Source organism: Mytilus edulis, chromosome 11 (assembly GCF_963676685.1).
Source record: "Mytilus edulis chromosome 11, xbMytEdul2.2, whole genome shotgun sequence".
NCBI classification, from domain to species: Eukaryota; Metazoa; Mollusca; class Bivalvia; order Mytilida; family Mytilidae; genus Mytilus; species Mytilus edulis.
In genome coordinates this window covers 60961598-60967636 of record NC_092354.1, presented here as the reverse complement: position 1 = coordinate 60967636, position 6039 = coordinate 60961598, and positions in this window count along the sequence as shown.

Below are 6039 nucleotides of genomic sequence, written 5' to 3'. Positions count from 1 at the left end.
CGGACGCACAGACCAGAAAACACAATACCCCCTACTATAGTAGGTGGGGCATAAAAATGCACAGCTGTGTCATGATTTGTGAAATCTGTGCTGAAAACATAGGCATTTATGGTGTTTGAGTAATTCCATCTGTGAAGCTCAACATTAGCTCGTCAGTTGGTGGTGGACAGTTATAAATCTTTCCTGCAGGATGAATGTACATCTGTTCAGGAAAACCAATTTCACAAATCAAAACTTTCCTCTAGATTTCTCCTACAATATTCATCCAGTTTAGTTCTTTTGGTTTAACGGGACACCGTCCTGATTTTTAATTTTGAAAACCATTCAGTCTCTTGCTTACAAATGGTGCATGAAAATGGGATGGGAATGCATGGCAGTAGACAAGTCTCTATAAAGTGGGTATGTGCCCTGATAAAAATTGTATAACATTAGCTTTTTTGAAACTTGTGAAAGACTGGTGCAACACACATACCTAAATAACTAAAACATAGGTGGAGAGCATCATTCATGTCAATGTTTTGTTCCTGTTTACATTGTCATTGATATTTTTCAAGAAAGCCCGAGGCATGATAGCTCATGAATTCTTGTCATTACAACCGAAATTTACATAATTACTGCTAAAATAATTATCAGTATAATATATCTCTTGTAGAAAAACCATACAATTGTAGTATTAACCAAAAAATGTCAAACAGATGATATTGAATCGTAATCCCAAAAGTTATGACGTCTTGAATTCACCCCCCTTTTTATTCTAAAACGATAATTGCGGTTGCAAACAGACTTTGGTTTACTTGCATGGCGATTATATAAATAACAGTATATATTTCTTAAAGAAAATAAAGTTTTACCATGAATAGTTTCCTGAACGTAGTCGTTTTCAGTAGAATGTGCCTTGCAAACAACAGCTGATTGATATGGGTTCTACGATTGCATCGCACATGACAATCTACGTTTGAGCCATGGCGTTGATCCAACTTTTCCTTCTTATTAAGTCATTTAGAAATGCAAGTCCTCCTCTTAAATGACACTCAGGTACACACCAACAAGGACTAGGCATCGTTAATTGTGTGATTGTTTTGCAGTGCAAAAAACGGAAGTTAAGGACGGAACTGACTGGTCTCACTAATAAGAGACAAGAAGAATTTTAGAGACAAACAGCGACAAGAAGTTTAATTTAGTGACGAAGCGACAATAACTAACAAGGGACAAGCGAATCGTAATTCTCTCACGAGGCTATTCTCATTTGATGTGATAGGGTGAAGCTACACCTATCAAATATGTCCCTATGAAAAAGAAGAATTTCACTGTTAGAAAGGAAATGATATTGCATGGTTTTGATTCAATAAATTCTTTAAAAGGAAATTGAAATTTTTTTGTTTTGATGGCCAATTTTTAGCGTGTGCATAAAATATATTTTTTTTTTATATCTAATAAAAACTAATCCCTTTCTTCTTAATAAAAAACATATTTTTATCTATCAATGTACAGTAATATAAAAAATGTTTTATAACCGCCCCTATAATAAAAAATAATGCATGTTTTTTTTAATATCTATGGGGAATAAGTTGTTGCAATGACCTTTTTTTTTTATTTATGTATAGTCGCTATATAGTCTTCTTGACGCTTCTTCTCGCTAAATTAATTATATTGTCCCTTCTTATCGCTATTTTAATTTTATTGTCGCTTCTTATCACTTTTTGACGCTTCTTGTCTTTAATTAGTGGAACCCTATTCAGGAACGATAATTTCATATTTTACATAACTGAGACCGAAATAACTATAACGTCATACGGCTTCACGTACAGAAATACTTTAAATTGTATATTATGCAATATAATTCACGGTCAGTCGACTTTTAATTATAATATCATGTTATATCAACGAGTGAAATGATTTTAAAATATCTTTAGATCGCAAATAGTACTCGAAATTGAACGGACCTCTTTCCACACGGAATTCGAATAATGATAGTTTGTAATCAGATTGACTGCTTATAATGCAAAAGACACATTAATAAACAGATTTTTAAAACGAACAATACACACTGATCGTTTCTTTATTTCCCAATGTAAATGAAAGGAACAAAAACCAATACATACCACAAAAAGTAGAGGAGATATTTAAACATTTCCGGATCTATTTCTTGCAAAATGACCCCCAGCAAAGATTTGCGTAAGGAAAGATGAACCTCATGACTTGAAAGTCAGGCCTTAAAGGACTGCCTTTAAAAACTACAATTCACTAAATTGTCTTATAATAACACAAGATTTGTAATACAAAAAAAACAACAACAAAAAACTGAAGTTCAGTTATAGACAATACAAGAGAAGACATATTTAGTTGGATATTTAGTTCCCAATTTCGTGTAATAACCGGTAGTTTTGTTCTGACTTGGGTGATTAGATAGGTGTCAACAGTACATGTGCCAGTGGTTTGTTTAACTTATGGTGATTAAAAAGGTGTCAACGATACACGTGGCATGCTGTCATAATCAATTACGGTATGCATATAATAAAAAATTATTCTGAGAGGGACATTATAACAAATAATAATACTTAAAAGACAAATCAGTGGTGAATTGTCAATATATCAATATTAAATATTAGTTTTTTTGTACTTTTATTTTTAAATATATCTTGTTAACGTATATTTTCAATATTAGATAGAAGTTTTTTTGTACTTTTATTTTTAAATATATCTTGTTAACGTATATTTTTTTTAATTAAATGTTCAAAAATAAAATATTTAATTAATTTTAGATAACAATTCATTTTAAATTAAGAATTGAAAATTAATTTCAAATAACAACAACAGCCAACATTATACTTATATTCTTCTAGTAGTACGAGTTTGGTAGAGTCCGAGTTTGTTAAAGTCCGATTTTGTGAGGCCGATTATGTTATAGGCCGAGTTTGTTATAGTCCGATTTTGTTATAGGCCGAGATATCATGGATTCCTTTGTTCTATCAAAATATCAAATTGTTAGACCACTTGTAAATACAGTCTTTATGAATTGTTTACACTTTTTCAGGAAGGAATTTCTCGTTTAACGGAGGAAGATCTGAGGAGACTTGTGAGTACCATAGCTCACCTATTCTTCGTTAAAGTGTACATGTCAAAAAATAAAGCTGTGAAAGTTAAAACCTTTTAATTGATTTATCTGTTTCGTTTTCGGAAAGAACAACTATTAAACTAACAATGTGCAAAATTTAGCGACTCAGGCTCAAATGATAAATATTTTACACAATTTTACATCAATGCAACAAAACAGTAATTGTAATCTACGTTTCAACAATATATCCAATCTAAAAAACCTTTATCTTGAAAATGTATAATACTTATAAATTTTGGCAAAAAAAAAAAAGATTCTTTGATAATAAATACTGGGGCATCGAAAAGGGTTATACGAAAGGAGGTTAATAATAAAAAAAAATAACATCAAATGCTTATCGTATTTTTGGGTTTGCAATGTAGTTTTACAAAGGCTTATCTTCCAGCTACTCTACAAACGTTACCGTCAGAAAGTTAAGTAGCCTATTTTTGTTACAGTAAAACATTGGGTTAGTGCTTCGACTTATTTCAGACCTGAAATGATTATGTTTACTCCTACCAATTTTATTTCAGATTGACTTCGGTAACGTAAATTACAATTGATGTGTCACGTAGATTACAATTTCACAATATCCAAACAATGACCGACACACAAGTAAAAAAATCAAATCTAAGTGATACTCTGTGAAAACAAGAAGACAAATATTTAAAAAAATGATGATAGACAAAATCCAAGTGGTGTTGGTTATCTTTGGACTAAAATGTAACCATAAATTGACTAACTCTTTTTGAAAAGATGTTTTTAGGCTTAAAGAAAACATTAAGCTTTATTTTGACAATATAATTTGATGGTGTTTAGTATATGTAGAAAGTTGTAACATAAAATTTGAAAAGGCATTGACGTTTTACTAATAGTTTTAAGAAAAACACCGGTAACGTAGATTACCATATTTCCATCAAAGTTGTTATAAAAATCAAAAGTTCATATAAACGGTATCAATGAAGCCCTTTGGTTAATGTACAATCTTTTTTTACAAAATACAATGAAAAATTCAATAGACTAACAAAAACACAGTCCTTGTACAATTTGCTTGTATTTATTAAAGTTATTTCATTTTTTTCAGTATTTTCTCCTTGTCACCAACGTCGATTTGGAAACTTCGCCCACTTCTTCCCACAGCACTGGGTTCTATGATTTGGCAAAGTATATCCGTTCTTTTCATGTTTAGAATATCCGGCGGTAATGGCCATTTGAACAAAGATTTCGAATCATTAATTGTTCTTGTAGGTCGTAGAAATTTTATTTCAAGTTCGTCATCTGAATCAATTGTTATTACTTTACCAATGTGCCATTCGTCGTCATATATTACTGCAACCCAATCTCCTTCAACAATGTCCTTACTCGCATCTTCGGAGGTCACGGCATCATCTTGTTTATACCGATTATCACCCGGTGTCGTTGTTTCAGGTTCATCGTGCTCGTCCCCCTGTGTAACTGTCAGATTGGTTTCTACGTTTTGCTCAACATTTCGCCTTGATTTTACTATTACTCCTTCGCTGTAATCATGTAAAGTTCCAACAATACAGTATTCACAATAGCATGATGTTGTGCATGTTTTGACTCTTCCTTTAGAAACTGATGCAACTTGATGGACCTGCATTGTTCCCTTCAAAGCGATGAGTGACTTGTTGATTTCTTCGACTTCCTTTCTACATATATCAATGTCCTTTGAAGACACGAAGCGATAAGATGCACTTTTATGCAATGGTCCAACTTTTTCAAAGTAATCTGAAGCATTTTGAACTACGATCTTTCCCTGTCTGATGGCTAAGTCGGCTGTCCTCTTTGACGTACCCCCTATGCCATCACATGGGCCTTTCCCATGTCCTGTCTCAAAGTAGTTCCAGATTGCCTGAATTCCTAACAGATTTTTATGATCAGACACGACATAAAATGCTGACTTATTTCGGTATTGTGAACTAGGAGAATCCGTCCAATAATGTACCATTTTAATATCGTTAACCGCTGCTTTCATTTCATTCACAATGTCTTTGATGAAAGCATAAACTGCCCCAAAATTGTGTCCTAGATCATCAGAAACATATACAAAGTTTTTGTGTTTCAAAGTGTCTGAGTTTTCTTTAAAATAAACTACAACAGGATGCAGTGTAACAGCAGTACCATTCCAGTATGCACTTTGCACCTCGTCTGCTGAACTACACGCAAAATTTTCTGCAAAGTCCATCTGGACAAGAATATGACCTGGAGGTAAGTTTTCCTTAAGGGTACTGATTGCGGCATACTGAGCTTTGACTCTTTGTACATGTTGGGAAAATTCGCAAATCTGTTTATTCATTATTGAATTAAAGTCTTCTTTCTTTAAAGTTTGGTCAACGATGAGTGTTTTCTTCCTTCCGTCTGGCATGTCTACCTTTTTCCACTGACTGAAGACGACTTCGTCATCTAATAAGGAGCTAAGAAAAGTGTTGGCAGGAGTAGTTCTTAGTTTTCGTATGAATTCATCAGGGTTCAATGGCACCGATGCGCCTGCTTTTTTCATCGATTTTAACGCAAGAGCCATATTTTGATGTTTCTGACAAAGGCATTTATTTCTACTGAGATACCTAGTCAGTCCTATGTTCTTTGGTCTCTGTGCAAAAGCGAGAAAAAGAAACATTACTTGATGTTTCTGTTTTATATTTAAGATGCAGAAACGCCATGTTATCATTTAGGATTCTTTTCTGAACATGTCCATCTTCCGTTTTTGTTTTGTCATTTTTACCAGGCATCTCCCTGCTGTTGTCATCTCTTTCTAGGAATGTTAATATATCTTTGCGAAGGCTCTCACGCTTAATGCGGTTCCTTATTCTTTTCCGTACTTTTGCCCAATCTTTTTTTCGTTTTTTTACAAGACGACTTCTTCTAATGCCTGTACTTTGACTAAGCGTCTTTGTGAGCTTGTATTCTTTCAGTTTGCTGCTTGA